This window comes from Pleurodeles waltl, chromosome 1_1 (assembly GCF_031143425.1).
Source record: "Pleurodeles waltl isolate 20211129_DDA chromosome 1_1, aPleWal1.hap1.20221129, whole genome shotgun sequence".
Classification (NCBI taxonomy): Eukaryota; Metazoa; Chordata; class Amphibia; order Caudata; family Salamandridae; genus Pleurodeles; species Pleurodeles waltl.
Window position 1 is genome coordinate 969,191,947 of NC_090436.1, and position 16,977 is coordinate 969,208,923.

The 16,977-nt window shown below is 42.3% G+C and overlaps 1 protein-coding gene across 2 annotated transcripts in view; it reads left to right on the top strand.

The window, feature by feature from the left end:
* Positions 1–16,977, top strand: part of C1_1H4orf54 (chromosome 1_1 C4orf54 homolog) — a 62,633-nt gene that overhangs the window by 35,955 nt on the left and 9,701 nt on the right. Inside the window, exon 2 of one of the 2 annotated variants that reach the window (XR_011202558.1) lies at positions 306–412. The exons of the other annotated variant lie outside the window; for it this stretch is intronic. The gene's annotated coding sequence lies outside the window, so the exon portion shown is untranslated. The remainder of the gene's footprint in view (positions 1–305; positions 413–16,977) is intronic. 2 annotated transcript variants of the gene reach the window in all.

Here is a 16,977-nt window from a genome sequence, read left to right on the forward strand (position 1 = left end):
TTTTTTTGGCAGCAGAATAAAACTGTAGAATTATCACTGTGCAAGCATATATGATTACAAAAATTAGCATTGATTGTTTTGGCTTTATATGCCCATTGCACATGACCACTGGAAAAATCAAAGAGACCGGTAATTGTTAGTCCTGCACCATTAACCTCATAGGATAGTAGAATTAGGCTCTTTAGTTTTGTGTCTAATATGATTTAAATTACTAAATGAACAAATTAATCATGATGCAATATTCACTGTATTTGTACACTTGAGAGAAACACGAAAATTCAATGTGTCCTTAATTTATTTTACAGATGCAAGTAAAACGAATCGGCAAAAAAAAAAATGCAATTTTCTATCGTCAGTCTTGAAACTTCAACATTTTCTACTTTTTTTGGTTCGTGTTTCGCATACAAAATGCGTAAGTTTGTGTTTTTCTTCAAAATGTGCCCACCTATACACGTGGTATAATGCAACTAAGCAGATGACACCAGTTTTTTGTGATGCTGAACGTGTTAACTTCAAGGTTCAGGAAGTGCCACACATGAAACCTTTTCGAAAAATGAGGCGTTTGTTGAATGTACAGACGCAATACCCCGTCTTATATATAAAAAGTAGTTCAAGGGAACACGTTTTGTGTATTCTACTTTGTAAAGGTCCGTTTGCAAACAACGCAACTGGCCCCCCTTAATCGGTACTAAAATACTCTTATAAATAAGGTACAGAATGCCCATCGCACACCGGCACCCTGGTGTCATTGCACCTACTACACTAATTTAAATTACAGGTCTCTGAGTTTCTCCCTGTCTCCATTCTGGCACTTTTCTAACCACCTTCATCCATTTATTGCTCTCTTCTCTATCCCCTACCTCAGTCTCTCTCTTCCCCCTCTTCTGTCTCTCACTCATCCTCAGTTCCCTCCTCCTCCATTCCTTATTTCCGGTTCCTTCCTCTTCATTTTTCCGTACCCAGTTTGCTCATCCGTATCTATTTTCTCTTTCTCACTCAACCCTATTACTTTCTCTCTTTCTAACGGTTTCTTTTCACCCTTTCCTTTTCTTTCAACATTTTTTCTCCTTCATTATTGCCTTATCCTCTACTCCCTCTGGACCCTCCCCATAGAAAAAGTAAACCCATCCCAGGCATGAGGGGTTTCTGAAAAAACGAATCAGAACTGGGAGCCTCTGAAATAACTCCAGCTGGTGCAGGACAGGTGGTCCATACCTACCTCTGCCCCCCGGTGCATTGCACCAGCTGCACCAATACTGGCTACTCCCCTCTGTTTGGCAGTTCTTGCAGATTTTAATCTTCAGTGGTGCACTTCACAGCTTTTGGAGTTATAGTATGCTAGTTCTGTTGAATTTAGATTTGGTTTTGAAGACTAGAACACCACAGTCATATTCCCTATGTTATGTATGTCCTCTAAGTATGTGCTCTTAAATACCATCATAGATACAATGAAACTTGAAAACCCATGGACATCTGCAAACTGTCCGATGATGATATCATATTCCAAATGTAACCAGGCGTCATCAAAGTTACATAAATACTTGTTGTTGGTTCATGATTTTTCAGCGATGCAAGATTGGTTAGGTGCCCATTTTAAAGTTAATAATATGATCATCGGGGGCTGAAAACCAAAGGTGGTTTAATTACCACACACCTCTGAATTATGCTTTATTAGTATTAACCTTCAGATTTCCCCCCTTAATCTCATAGTCATCAACAGTCTCAATAGGTTCCATCTTTTTGCATTCTTGTTCTGGACCGAACAAACCAATGAAACAGACAATGAGTCCATCAGAAAATGAGAAGAGACATCTTACCAAATATTGTAACTATAAAAGCAGACCTACCACTTGAGCAAACAAATGGACAACAAGTAGCCCTGGCAAATGTTGACAGACCAGTCCCTATAGGTGCATAGCAAGTGAGCCGAACCACTGCGATGGGACCTGGGGGGGTTCTTGCCCCAAAGGAACATTTTAGAAAAAAAATACAAACACTGTGCATTCTACAACACATTTTTCATTATATATTCAATTATGTTACTTTTTAAAGAATAGTGAATGATGACCTTACACTGCACCGGGATACAGCAAGCTTTATTGGGGCTCTTCAATGATTCCCTCACCATCACCATCCAATATTGCCTCTCCTCTCTCTATAGCCCCTCTCTGACATGTATTTGATTGGTTTTATAGCACCTCTTTTACCAGCATAGGGTGTTGGAGCACTTTACATCAGACACACATACAGACAATGAATCATACATGTGTAAATCAGAGTACTGAAAATATTACAGAAGACAAGGGGTACTCTAAGGTGTAGGACTCACATGTCATCCATACAGGTAGACATTTTATAAGAGGGCTTGGTCTGGGGAAGCATAAATTCAGGCTTCAGAACATAACAGTGGTTAGGGTTGACTTTACCATAACAATTTATTTCTATCTGATCAAACCCTTTTTAAGCAAAATTAGGAAAATCAAAGAATGGGAAAATAACATAACTTTTTAATCTGTACCATGAAGTTTGCATGCAGCTCTTTGATGGCAGTTCATTTGTTCACTGTGCTAGATTATGATTGTAACATATGAACTGCACAGTAACAAAAAGATCCCCTTGACAGAGGCAGTATTCCACTGAGCATTGTCCATAAAATACTGTGCTGTGATGTTCATAGTACACGTTCGTTGCAGCAGGAAAAATAACCCTTTGCGCTACCTTAGATGAGTCAAACTGGCACTAGACAAAACTCGATCTCCAGCTGGTACATTAATCACTAGAATTATCTTGCCATTTTTATTGTTGCCTGACAACTGTTAGATATACAAGGAACTCTGCAGTGCTTTTAAAATGTTTGAACTGCTGAAAAAACAGCACATCCCCAAGACCTGATGCCTTAGCAGACTAATATACACCCTCGTCACACACACCGACTTAGCAGCCAAGGGCATCTAACCACTAGAAAGGGTTGATGATACTCATCAAGCAAACACACACAATGAACCATATAGGTAATTTGAAAAGACACTGAAAACGACAAGTACATGTGGACACAGAGCTTCATTCACACTCATGAAGGCGCAGTGGAAACTTCCTCCTTCAGGGGATGTAACACTCACACACATGAAAACACAACAGGGAAGCTTGTCTGCAAGCTGAGAACGCTGTTCACACTATGAAACCATACCCACACATCCCAAGCATATTTCAAGGTGAACATCATGCAAACCCCACTAGAGCCAATCATAATTGATAGAACCATTTTACAATGCCTTTCGACCAGCCTGTGTCCAGACTAGTACAGGACCTACCAAGTTCCGCTGTTGCAAACTGCTCCCTAAGAACAACACTCAGTACATGGTCCATCTAGGCGTCTCAAGGTGGAATGTGCACAGTAAATTCTCCTGTAATAGAAGACTTGCCAATCTAAAAAACCCTGCACCACAATACAGGATATCATCTTGGACGATGTAAGATTGGAGGACAGGCAAAAACTAGCATTACACATCTGACTATACAGGGAGTGCAGAATTATTAGGCAAATGAGTATTTTGACCACATCATCCTCTTTATGCATGTTGTCTTACTCCAAGCTGTATAGGCTCGAAAGCCTACTACCAATTAAGCATATTAGGTGATGTGCATCTCTGTAATGAGAAGGGGTGTGGTCTAATGACATCAATACCCTATATCAGGTGTGCATAATTATTAGGCAACTTAACAAAAAACAAATATATACCCATTTAAATTATTTATTATTACCAGTGAATCCAATATAACATCTCAACATTCACAAATATACATTTCTGACATTCAAAACCAAACAAAAACAAATCAGTGACCAATATAGCCACCTTTCTTTGCAAGGACACTCAAAAGCCTGCCATCCATGGATTCTGTCAGTGTTTTGATCTGTTCACCATCAACATTGCGTGCAGCAGCAACCACAGCCTCCCAGACACTGTTCAGAGAGGTGTACTGTTTTCCCTCCTTGTACATCTCACATTTGATGATGGACCACAGGTTCTCAATGGGGTTCAGATCAGGTGAACAAGGAGGCCATGTCATTAGATTTCCTTCTTTTATACCCTTTCTTGCCAGCCACGCTGTGGAGTACTTGGACGCGTGTGATGGAGCATTGTCCTGCATGAAAATCATGTTTTTCTTGAAGGATGCAGACTTCTTCCTGTACCACTGCTTGAAGAAGGTGTCTTCCAGGAACTGGCAGTAGGACTGGGAGTTGAGCTTGACTCCATCCTCAACCCGAAAAGGCCCCACAAGCTCATCTTTGATGATACCAGCCCAAACCAGTACTCCACCTCCACCTTGCTGGCGTCTGAGTCGGACTGGAGCTCTCTGCCCTTTACCAATCCAGCCACGGGCCCATCCATCTGGCCCATCAAGACTCACTCTCATTTCATCAGTCCATAAACCTTAGAAAAATCAGTCTTGAGATATTTCTTGGCCCAGTCTTGACGTTTCAGCTTGTGTGTCTTGTTCAGTGGTGGTCGTCTTTCAGCCTTTCTTACCTTGGCCATGTCTCTGAGTATTGCACACCTTGTGCTTTTGGGCACTCCAGTGATGTTGCAGCTCTGAAATATGGCCAAACTGGTGGCAAGTGGCATCGTGGCAGCTGCACGCTTGACTTTTCTCAGTTCATGGGCAGTTATTTTGCGCCTTGGTTTTTCCACACGCTTCTTGCGACCCTGTTGACTATTTTGAATGAAACGCTTGATTGTTCGATGATCACGCTTCAGAAGCTTTGCAATTTTAAGAGTGCTGCATCCCTCTGCAAGATATCTCACTATTTTTGACTTTTCTGAGCCTGTCAAGTCCTTCTTTTGACCCATTTTGCCAAAGGAAAGGAAGTTGCCTAATAATTATGCACACCTGATATAGGGTGTTGATGTCATTAGACCACACCCCTTCTCATTACAGAGATGCACATCACCTAATATGCTTAATTGGTAGTAGGCTTTCGAGCCTATACAGCTTGGAGTAAGACAACATGCATTAAGAGGATGATGTGGTCAAAATACTCATTTGCCTAATAATTCTGCACTCCCTGTAGTGTAAACATATTTTTTATCTCACACTTAGGCAAAGCTTTGCCTGCCCCTTACCGCTTGTAAACTCTTTAAAATCCCAGTTGAATAGCAGCATTGACATCAAACATGCCTGTGTGACACTCCATCACACCAACCTCTGTAAACCCAAAGATTATCTACTTTGCACCTGCCCATTACATTTATCAATCACACATGAAACACATCATCATCAATTAATATGACACCTGTTCCTCTGCCCATAAAAGTCCAACATGAATGCAAGCACTGTCATCAATGATTCTGAATAAAGCAGTGTCATTAGACCAACCCCCAAAACATGCCAAAATGGCCACACAAAGTGATAACCCATGGTTGCCCACTGCATAGCCCAAGGAGACACAACAAGATAGGTAGCTCTTGAAGGCAAAAATAGGAACCCAAGCTCCACAAGCAGTCAATCAAGAAGTGAAGAAATTAGGTACACTCTAGCATTCAGACACAAAGGGCACTCTTCAGAAAGCCTCAGTGGACAACATATATAAGCATTTCTCTGGCACAACACAGCACAGTCTAAGTGTGGCACAACTAAAAATCGTATTTCACTACACTGCACTGCCGGTGAAAAAACAAGTTACTCAGAGATAGCCAGAGGACTTGGACAGCATACAGACTCGACTTGAAACACATAAAAAGAGTAACAGGAGCACAGAAAAAAATGTATCCATGCACATGAGCAACCAATATGTCTTTGCAAGCAAAAGAGCTCGTGGTAGTGGGCAAAATAACCAAAGCTGAAGTGGTACAGATACATCCATAACCTTGACTGTATATAGCACTGAAAATCCGTGGCTGAGCAGTCTAGGAAAGTTAACATTTTTTAGGCATATTCAGTTTAAGAGGGCGATGAGTATTAACAGGTGGCTGATCATGCTGTGCAGTTAGGTCCATAGACGGGGTTTCCCACCCTATATGATAAAGTGCTGGAACTGTCCATCTAAGTCATATAAATCCTCCTGCATCATTAACAACAAACTTAACTCTGACACACACACCAAAGTGTTACAGAGTAGAGCATAGGCTCATATTATCCCAACACTGATTACCCCAAATGCAAGTCTCATTAAATGGTGCTAGCATTAAAGCACTATCAGTCAGCAGCTTGCATGCTTTACATCACCCTCTCCCTACCCGTTGCCTATACAATAAGGGTACAATGCTGCAAGACAGAATCTCATGTTCATGAGTATGAACCTCCGTTGAATGCCTAGGGTCTCACTTGCAATAAGTATCTGCCATCCCATAACAAGAATCAACTACCCACATTCCCAAGCCTTTTTCAAATGTTCCAGTCTCCTCATCAAGATACATACTCATTATGCCCTTTGTATTTGGATATAGATTCTTACATAGTTTTATCTTTTCTCCACCTAGAGTCACCTTCTTAGAGTCAGACTTGCCACTGCACAGGGTACGACTACAGTATTATAAAACACAGTGCCAGATGAGAAGATATCACAGACCTTGTGATGGACCTTATCTTGGGACTTTTGCTGAGGAGGTTGTGAAAGACATTGACCATAAGACTGGATTAAGCAGGGTATAACACATTATGTTCACAATGCCAAAGGGAATCTTTGGGTTGGGCAGGGGCTGGGGTGATCAAAGAACCACAAACATTTCTGTGAGTGGCAGAATTCCCCAGGAACAAAAGACTCAAGGTCATCTACAGTGTTGGGATTAAGGCACAGGTGATATTTGGGACAAAGTGGGGAGCAATTCTGTTAGACCGGACAGCCTTATGATTGCCCCCCTCCCCATGTTATGCCTTCCTCCTCCATTTTTACTGATCTAATTTTTGCTGTTCTTAGGACTCTAAATACTTTACCACTGCTAATCAGTGCTAAAGTGCATATGCTTCCTCCTTACAACTAGTAATCTTAGCTTATCCACAATTGTCATACTTAATTTACTTGTGAGTCTCTATTAACAAGGGTCTGTAAATTAAAAATTACTAGTGAGCCTGCAGCACGGATTGTACCGCCCACTTAAAACATCATAGGCTTGCCATTGCAGCCTATGTGTGCAGTTTCTAACTGCCATGTCGACCTGGCAAAATAAACATTTTGCCAGGCCCAAACCATCCCTTTTTATACACCTCACCCTAAAGGACACGCAATATTATGTTTTACACGTCCTGCTAGTGAAAATCTCTTAAATCAATTTTTCACTGCTGCAAGGCCTACCTCTCCCGTAGACTAACATTGGAGTTACCTTATTACATTTAATCAGCTTTCATTTCCGAAAAGGATCACGTAACCAGTTCATGTTTCATACCTTTAGAACTGCAAACAAAAATCCTAACTTATAATGAAGTTGGATTTGTAGTTACAATTTTGAAAATGCCACTTTTATAAAGTAGGCTTTTTCCTGCCTCAGCCATGTAGTGTCTGTAGCCTGTACCTGCATCACATGACTGGGTGTAGCTGACAGTAGAGCTTTGTGTATTTCTCCTATACAGCCTCACACAGTAGGGAGCTTAGGTGTGCCTGGATGGGCCGTCACTGGCAGGATGGGAGGAAGGAGCTGGGTGCAGGCCCAAATACACTTGAGTAGGCTGAGTCATGTCTCCACACAAAGGGCTGCATAACCCCTGTAGTTAGTCTGGAGCCAGGACAGGGAAGGTAGGATCAAGCCTGGGGGCTTCAAAGGGAGACTTGTAGAAGCTTCTCCCCTCTTCAATGGTGCAACTGGGTATAAATACTGGACCTAAGACACAACCACTTCAGTATACTTTTGGACGTGTGCATGCTCTGCCAGGAAGAAGGACTACTGTGCTGCTGAAGGACTGTCACACTGCTTTACAACACTCTGTTGGACTAGAACTGACGCATTGCTGCTGCAGCATGGATTGCAACAACCAGGAAGACCCACATTGCATCGTAGCCCATCGCTGCATCGGAACTGCACTGTATGATGCCTCATATTCGCAGGCTCTTGCATCCCTTGTCGATGGTAGCCTCAACACCACCAGACTCCGCACTTCAGCTTTGCAGCTCCTCGGATCCAAAGTATCACCCCGACTGCATGGTGCATCCCCAACTCCAGACTTTGCATCGCAAACCCTCAACGACTGGATCTTCGATGCCAATGCAGCAGGACCTTGCCCCATGGCCTCGCTGCATCTCGGAACCAAAACATTGCTTCGGCTAAGCAACTAATTTTTGACACAGATCCTTGCAACACTCCTCAAATGAGGATTGAAGGTATTTAGTTTAGGCAACTTAACTGGGCACCTGTAGCCGGGCTGTGCTCCATCACGATCGGTCTGAACTTGTGACTTTCTCGCGGTCTAGTGTGACCAATTATCCTCTGTTGGCGCTTGATGCCTACTGGGGCTATTTTTACTAAAATATTTAAAACAGAATATCTCTGGTTCTACTGATTGAATTTCTGTCTTTTTGGTCTTGTTTTATTTATTTAAAATTCATCCTTTTGTGGTGTGTTTTCAGAATGTTTATGCACATATACTTTACACATTGCCTCTGAGTTAAGCATGACTGCTCTTTTGCCAAGCTACCTGACAATTGAGCACAGGTTAAGTTAGGGTTTGCTTGTGACTTCACTCTGAGAAGAATTGTGTTTGCTGCTTGAGAAGGGTTTACTCCCCTCAACCGGAAACCCATTTCTTACAAATCACCGCCAGAGCACAACAGCCAGTGGGGGCTGACAGGGATCAAGAGTGATACTTCACTTAAATAGGGTGTTATGTGGTCTGGCAAATTGGCAGTGTGAGCTAGATGACAGAAAGGTGATTGCAGAGGAATTGACACAGTAGGATTAGACCGTTTTGCATGAGTCACAGTGCACAGTTGAAATGGAAATCAGGGTGAGCTGTAGTTTTTGATGTGCAATGGTAATGTCTGTTGCTTTGGAGGAAATATGTGTAATTCTGTGACAGAGCAGAACCTTTTGACTGGCAGCACCACCATTTGCCCCCAATCTATGACGGTGGGTCTGTATTTTTAAGCCAAAGTTGTTTTTTGGTTATTGCATCTGCCCTTACCTCCTTTTATCTCTGGACTGGCAACTGGCAGCTCTGTAGGGGCCCAGTCTGATAGCTGTGGTGCCCATGGTCTCCTTTGGAAGTTGCCAGGTGGCTCCTGAGAGTATCCACTATATGCACTTTCATAAATGCTGATCGGTATCTGTGCATACCGTACCTGTGTGTGCCTGTCTATGCTAGGACACCATTGCTGAGATTAGTATTGGTTCAAGAATTGCAGAAAAGCAGTTTCCTAAACCTTTAATACCATGGTAGTCGACGTGTTGGCCTGCTTGTGGTCATCTTTGATAAGAGTCTGGTATTGCAGAACATGATACCAAACTCTGACAGGTCCTGGCCTTCTTTGGCCATGCCTGGTGCGTACATGTGCTGTCATAGAGTCCCTCTGAATTGTACATCTTGTACCTGCGTGCTGGGTTGTACCTCTTCTGTTACCTGTTAGCCAGTGTAGCCAGTGCTGAATGTAACTGGTGTTTGCAGATGGGACCCACCAGCACTCATTTTGGGATAAAGGTACTTATTTTTCCTCATTTGACTTTGACCTAGAGCAAGAGAGAGAAAAACAGAAAAGGAGGAAAAGGAGTAGGAGCAAAATGGAAAAACAGTACCAAAGGGGGAACACAAGAATGAAAAATCCTGCAAGAGTGGGATAAAGAAGCAGGGAATGTCTGGTGGTGGATTAAAAGATGCATTAGGCAGATTCAAAACTATGTTGCCTTGGTTTTCTGCAAGGCCGGATTGGCCGTACTGGGGATGGGCATTTTCCCAGGAGGCTGGAAGGGTGGGTCACTTTTGTTACTAGGTAGCCGTTTGTTTAGCAGCGCAGCAGTTTAAAAAAAACTGCAGATTTCATTGTATGAAAAACTGTTTTCAGCCAACAATAAAACTGCCCGGATAACTCTAGTGATTAATGTACCTGCTGGAGTTCGAGTTTTGTCTAGTGGCTGTTTGACTCATCTAAGGGAATGCAGAGGGTTGATATGCCTGCTACAAAGAAAGTGTACTATGCAGATCACAGAACAGTATTCAATGTGCAATACTCAGTGGAATACTGCATTTGTCACGGAGATCCTTTTGTTACTGTGCAGTTCATAAATTGCAATCATAATCTAGCACAGTGAGCTTTGAACTGCCATCAAAGAGCTGCATGCAAACTGCACGGTACAAGCAAAGTTATGTTTTTTTTTTCTCGGACTTTGGTTATCCCAATTTTGCTAAAAAGGGTTTGTGTGGGTAGAAATAAATTGTCATTAGTAAAGTCAACCCTAACCACTGTGTTACGTTCTCAAGCCTGAGTTTATGCATCTCCAGACCAAGCACTCTAATAAAATGCCCACCAGTATGGGTGACATGTGAGTCCTACACCTAGTAGTCCCTCTTGCCTTCTGTAACATTTTCTCTACAATGATTTACACATGTGTGATTCATTGTATGTGTGTGATGTAAAGTGCTCCAACCCCCTACGCTTTTAAGAGGGGTGCTATAAAACCAATGAAATATATGTCAGAGAGGCACTATTAGAAGGTGATGGTGAGGGAATCATCGAAGAGCCCCAATGTAGACTGCTGTATCCTGGTGCAGTGTAAAGTCACCATTCACTATTCTTTAAAAACTAATACAATTGAGTGCATAATGAACAATGTGTTAATAATGCACTGTTTTTGTCATTTTTTCCCCAAACTTTCTTGGGGAGGGGAACCACCCAACCCCCATCTTAGTGGTCCGGCTCTCTCCTTATGCCCCTATGATTGCTGGTCTGTCAAAATTTGTAAGGGCTACTCTGGGTTCCCAGTCCAGCCCTGGTAATCTGCACCCTCAGACTTTGATTGCACCGGCCGCGGACTACTGAAGAAATCTTCATCCCCCACCACTTATTCTTTTACAAATTAAGGGGAAAATGTATCAAAGGGCTGAGCCGCTGTTGCACCTCGCACTGGGGTGAAAAAGCAGCACATCCTTTAAAAGTGATTTATCAAGCCACATAAAGCAACCTTGCATGGCCCTGAGTGGCTTGATAAATCCCAGAGTAATACAAAGCAGCGCAAATTACTGTGTTGTATTACTGTGCCCCAGGGAGGCATTCCGTTGGTGGTGCATAGATGTTCCCACTCAACACCCATGGATTTTAATGCATTCTCAGGTTTACCATAAGTGATAGACCTGGGAATGTGCCAAAACTGCTATTCCTCCCCAGGAGGCGTAACGAGGAGATATATGTTTATTCATCATCATTTTTTATTCTTTCTATGTGTGCTGCATTTTCCAACACACATAGAAAGAGGAAAATGCATCAGGGGGTTGCTTTTGTGCAGGACGCTGCCCCTTCCTGCACAAAAACAATGCTGCTTACATGCAGGTGCCTTTGCCCCATGGTGCAAGAGTGCCTGCGTTGGTGTAGGCAGCACATTGTGCACCAGTGCTGTGAAAAGGCAGGAATGCGATGCATATTGGTAGATACAGTGCATTCCTGCCCTTTCCCTGTCTCGCAGCATGGCACAGCAAAGTGACTGTGCAGAGTTTGTCCTCAGCCATGTTTGAGGGGATATCTACTGTTGCCTGTGGGGGTGGATGCAAGTGATAAGTGATTAAGGGGCAGATTTAAGAGCCCCTTATGCCATAATATGGCATGCATTGCTCCACTTTGTAACCCCTTACTCCAACTTATGCCTGTTCCGGGCATAATGTATGCCAGGAGGGCGTTCCTCCATTAGCGGGCCGAAAAAATGGCGCAAAGAAATCTAAAAGATTTCCTTGCAGCATTTTTTGGCATTTTTAAGGCCCGCTTAGAGCAGGCGTTAAAAGGGGACACACCATTATTTATAATGGGTCCCTATGTACTATTCAGAGTTAGCTCAAAAATGTTGGTGCTAATCCTGAACAGTACATCAATAGGGTCAAAAATTCTGACTCTGTTGTCCTCTACCCTGTGCCATGGTGCGCCGTCTTTTAAATATGGCAAACACATGGTGGCTGTAGTGGGGCACTAAGGGGCCCAAGGAAAGTGCTGCTGGCCCTAAGTATCTTAAAGACACGATATGTGGTATTAGGCTATGTTAGCAATCCGTCATGCAGTTCACAGTTCTGACACTGTTTTTAACAGGTTTGCCAATAATCGCGTGGCATCCATGATGAATAAGTTGTGCCATGAACCCGAGGGGCATTTGAGTATACAGTGAAGGGATGATTTTTTTTTTTTAAATCTCTTTATTGTTATACAATATACAACATACAATACATTAAAGAGCTGATTAACATCACTTACCAACTTGATGTTTGAAGGTGATGTATCATTTGCAATACAAAAAGGCATAGGAGTCCACGTGGGGGTACATTTGCAGGAGGATAAAAAAACATATGCGAGATGTGACCTGCTTGTTTGATGGGTAAAATTTCATTCATTACAAAGAGGTGATTCCATCCTGACCGTTTTGGGAATGTTGCTCTTTGCTCAATTGTATCCCAGGTAAGGGCAGAAAGGTTAGGGTTTGTGTAACCCAGGCACGCCTGTCAAGTCATGCAATGCCCATATTTCATAACAAGCAAGTTAATTTAATAAACCGAACATATAATCTTTGCAAGTAAATATATTTACTCGAAGTCAAATATCTCTTTATTTGTCAATATTGATCTTAAAAGCACAAATAAAACAACAACAAAAAACAAGAATAAAATGCATAAGTACGTTCAAGCATTTCATGAGGTGCTTAATTTGTGGTTGTTGTATCCGGTGCGGAGCACCGGCACTTAATTTTTAGGGCCGGCACTTATTTTTCTGCCTCAAACATTTACTGCAAGTAAAAGGCACATATGGGAACGACGGAGGAAGAGAAAAACGAAAAAGCGTCACAAAGGGAGAAAGAAGGAAGTTGCAAGAGTGAGCTGAAGGAGCAGGAAGTGGCTGTAAATGGATTAAAGAGGACCGAGATGGCTTCAGGATTACGCTGCGTCAGTATTCCATGTTCGCACATGTAATTGCAGAAGCCGCGAGTTTAAGAGGATGAGCTTTGGGCACCGGCGCGTTTTTATTTACAAATTAAGCTCTGATTTAATGTCATAAAATGCAAAACGGCAACTTCGAAACACAGCTGAAGTGATGATGACAATATGCAGTCAGGGAAACTCCCTCAACATATGCCTGATAACAATATACTCAAAACTAGGTCCGCTATGTTAACAGGTGTGTACGTGTCAACTCGTCATCAGTGACCTGGTATTCGGCGTAGACGGCAAAACATGCAATAAAACATTCTAAACACAGGAGAACAAAAAGTTAGCAAAATCACTATCAGAGCACAGAGTAGTTATTAGCGGCAAATATTCCGAAGACAAGGGTCTAAATATTAGCTAAAATCCCGACCTACATTCACGACATTCTGTTCTGTATCAAAGAGAATGATATTATTTCATGATAGAATTTCAGTTCATTTTATAATATTAAAAACCAAAAGGTAACTAAGTAAGGATCATAAGCATTGGCATTATCAAGCGGCATTCTTCTTTCTGATCTTTAGCGCCCAGCAGATTAAGCTAATCACTGAGTAACACGTAGATTGTTATTCTAAACTCTGTAAAAAGAGCATACCTTCGCTATGGGATGAAAAACCCATGGGGCAAAAAATAGGGGCAGGAAACGAGATATCGGGGCCCTGTACAACTTACAAAAGAGCTTGAAGTGGATCGTGTATAGTTTTGAGGTGGCGACACACAGGCAGCAAGGCAGTGAAGAAAACCAAGTACCCCTTCATGGAAAGGCAACTAAAACGTGCACAATCCATTGTCTCAAATGCATGAGATAGAACCTATATTCAGGATGTGCTACCCACGCAATATAAGGTTCTACCCCTTCAGTAGTCAAAGTCTGTGCATATCGGAGGGCAGTGGCCATAGCTAATACTCTTTGTATTCTGGCCTCATTTTGAGATTTATAAAATGTGGTCTTTACCTCTGCCTCTGAATTAGTGTGGATACTGTGAGATAATTTAAAAAGATTAGGGTTACCAAGGTCCCGAAAGGCTTGCTTAACGTATGCGAGCCAGGGGACGGGAGCCATGTTATCTTGTCTAATGCAGTCCTATAGAACTAGGCGAGAAAACCTGGTCTCTGGTGACGTCCAAATTTTAACCACAGAAGTGAGGGTGCAATCCTCACATGGTCTTCGAGGAAACAGAGACCCAATTCTACATGAGTGATATAACTTCCTGTGGTTTTGGGAACAGCCAACATCCTGCACAGGAATTTATTTTCTAAAGCTGCAGGTTTCCTAGGAAAACATAACCCCAGACTCCTGTCCCTTAAGTCCCAACAGTATGGGATTTACTTTTATAAAGTAATATCAATTCATTAATTGGCTTATGGCCTAACTTCTTCGCAAATCTTAAAATGGCCTCCCATGCCCCTGAGAACTTCTGTGCCCTTTGGTGAGTAGCCTATCCCATTTTAGGTTAGCATCAGACAGGATGCCTAGATAGTTAAAATTTGGGACTGTGGCTATGGGAATTCCCCCCAATTGAGTATTTTCATGTCTGAGTTTTTTTGGTGCCACAGGTCATTGTATAGGATTTTTGATGGTTCACCTTTAAATTTATGTTGCCCATAAAATCATTGAAGGAGTCGAGCAGTGTCTGAAGACCATTTGGGGTATGTGCAATTAAAACTGTGTCATCAATGCAAAGGAGGGCAGGAACTGGACGACTCCCAATCTTAAGTGGGTCCTTTCCTTTTTTCACAGGTTCTGAATCAAGGCCATCTCCATCAAGTCCCAGAGCTTCCCCCATCTATATTTCTGTCCACTTTTTGAAAAAATTGGGTCTATGGTTGACTCCCTCATAATTAAGTTTTGAAAAATGGAGTATGCAATCTTTTCCCGGGATATGACAAACCATTCTTGATTGGGTTTGCGCGAAGAAGATGCAATGGTTTACAACTTTCCAAAGTGCTCTATTGTCCTTGAGGTGAGAGGCCACCTCCAGGTCTTCCTAAGCTTTTGTTCTTATTTCTTCCCTTCTCTTGTCCAGGGCCAATTTGTAATCATGTCTGGCTATTCGTACTGCTCCTGTATTGGTTGATGACATTTTAGGGGCTTGTTTTAGATTCTTAAGGTTAGTGGTACAATTGGAGTTGAACCATTTATGAGCTGGTGGGTCTTTCAATGTTTTGTTTGCAGTCAACATATGGGATACAGTATTACATATCTCAACAAAGCTGTCCAGGACTTTGCCTGGTTCAGCCTCTGCAGACAAACAGCACATTATCTCCTCATACTTTCCTTCTATAAGTCATTAAAGAAGTGGGTAGAGTCTCTATTATCCCACTTCATGCGAACTCCAATATTTCGATGATAACATAGTTTAAGCCTGTTTCCAGTCTTAATTTTCATTGGAAAGGGAAATATGAAGCTAACTGTCATGGGGTTGTGATCGCTAATGTTACAGGAACTAATTCCCAAATGCACAACTTTAACTGCTAGCTCTGGAGATATTAAAATGAAGTCAGTAGTGCTTCCTCTACCTCTCCTCACAAGAGCTGGTGGGTGGACTATACTCTCTCCTTGTGGGTCTATTGAGAAGAGTAAGTTATAATTCACAATCATCCAATTTAATGTTTCTCCATAGGGTGTGTGAGAGAAGTAGGTGGTGTCTTTTCCCTGCCAATCTGTGACCCTGCAGACATTATCTCCACTAAAAGGGCACCTAACAATTTTAAAATCCCCTGCCCAGATGATAACTACATGATTTATATGACTTTCATCAAAATCTGAAATATAGTAGTCCAAATCTCCTATTTGTGAAGAGTAATTACTCAACAACAGTGTTATTACAACGAAGACATATTAAGATAGCCAACTCCCTTTTCACCGTGCCTGATAAGGAGGGAATAGTTGAGGTGCAAAATGATTAAAAACCGTCAATGTGAAATTAATCTAAAACCCATGTCTCGTGGCAACATACTATATTGTGATTTTTAACAAACTGTAAAAAGACGCCATTTGACAGCTTCTGTCGGACCCCAGGAATATTCTAAGAGTTTAGTTGCTTAACAGCTGACCCTTCTTCTGACTCCTGTACAAGGCCCAAGTTTGGTGGTTCCCTCTGGCAATAGACAGGCTCAGAAGCAGACAGAGGTGAAAATGTAGTGTGATGGCAGGTTAGAACGCGGGCCAATAATTCAATATCTGAAAGTCCGGGCAAGGGCATAAAGCGATTGCTTGGAGAAATGGGGGCAATAGGATCACATGCTGCTGTGGAACCTGGCTTATATCTGACAGAATCAGTGGCCCTTGTTTAGAGTGGGCAGTAGAAAAAGCCCAGAGGCAAAGTGCGTATCCTTCCACGCTGATTTGTTAGATGTTCTAGACAATACTGTATCTAGACGATAAAGAGCTCACCAAACTTGAATTTTTAAAGGTAATTATGATTCAGTCACCGTTAGTGGCTTTTGACAAAGGTCCCAACCAATCTTCTCTTTGACTATGACTGTTGGCCATCCTGCATTTGTCCTGTACCAGTGGGCTACTTTATGTTTTAGGCTCCGCCAATCCTAATGGTCACCTTCCTCTAGGATGGGCACCCCCTCCCGGACAATGACATATGGGGTACATTCAGAGGCCAGGTGTAAGTGGCCCAGATGGCCATCTCTTTGGGGAGGATTCACAAGGAATCTTTGAATACTTTTGGGGTGATGAGAGAAACGGGCACTGTGTGATCTGGCATATCTTTGGTCTTTTCCGGAAATGTAGTATTTATTGATTCAAGCGTGCTGGATGGTAGAAGAAAAGCAACAGGGTTGGTAATTTAGGGTAAAGAACTCAGGATTTATGGTACGTGTTGAGCCCCAGGGTTATGCAGAAGAGCTCTAATATAAATTTCA